The sequence below is a fragment of the Melanostigma gelatinosum genome, assembly GCF_949748355.1.
Source record: "Melanostigma gelatinosum genome assembly, chromosome: 20".
Classification (NCBI taxonomy): Eukaryota; Metazoa; Chordata; class Actinopteri; order Perciformes; family Zoarcidae; genus Melanostigma; species Melanostigma gelatinosum.
In genome coordinates this window covers 3,667,961-3,669,020 of record NC_136653.1, presented here as the reverse complement: position 1 = coordinate 3,669,020, position 1,060 = coordinate 3,667,961, and positions in this window count along the sequence as shown.

The following is a 1,060-nucleotide window of genomic DNA, read 5'->3' as shown; positions in this document are numbered from 1 at the left end:
CAAAGACAATTGCACTACCCGTACGACATATGAGGTCATATGTCGAGTTCAAAAAGGTAATGATGGAGGCTTTTCATCTCGGGCAGGAATTTCACAATGTGTAGACAAAAGATTTTATACGATTTATTCTTCTTTTTCTTTTTACATGTGGCTTCACTGTTGCCAGTCACAACAAATACAAATTTAAAACACATTCATTGTATACTTGTTGGTGTTAAAGGGGTAAAACCCTTGAAACACAACGTTTGCATTCATGATACATGAGTTAGTACACAGTCCTCGATTTCCTTCATCAAGAAAAAAAAGCAGATTTCTTAATTAAACATTTGTCACATAGAAATCTGAGGACGTAAAGTAAAACTGTAAAAGTAAGCAGATTTTAAATAGATCAACATGTGAACATAACTGATACTATGCTGATGCAAGTATCAACATAGTATCATTTAATTAGTTTTAATGTGAACAAAGAGATACAAGCCCTGATCAGCATTTGAACACATTTTTGTTCTGTTATCTCTTTCATTAATTTGACGTTGGTGATTGAAAAAAACTTTGACACATCTGTTATTAAGCAATATTCAATTTTCTTACCCCAAATTATAATTGGTAGTGTAATCTAACGTAAACTAAATTCAGTTGTACCAAGATGTTTTTTCATGGTATATGTTTTGAGGGCTTCCTTTACAGTGTTGAAAAGCTGTTTTATGCACAATGCTTGTGTCTAAAATAAATTCAAGGAAATGGTGTGAGCTTTGCTATTCTATGAAGTAGAAACACTGGTCAAAACTATAAATGTATAATACTATGTTTGCTTAAAAATAACTTAGATTTGCTACCTCTGCCAGGTCTGGAGCATTAACAGGATTCTGGAGGAGTCCGATTGTCCACAGTTGTTGTGGGGACAGATTTTGCTCTGTCCTTAAAGGATGATTATCCCAACCCATCCTGAAGACATCAAGATCCCTCTGCAAACGTGGAAGAAATACATGCAAACAAACAGCATGCAAGTTATTACTTAAAACGTATGCAAAGTGAGCCAACTTGGAAGGCGTCTATCATA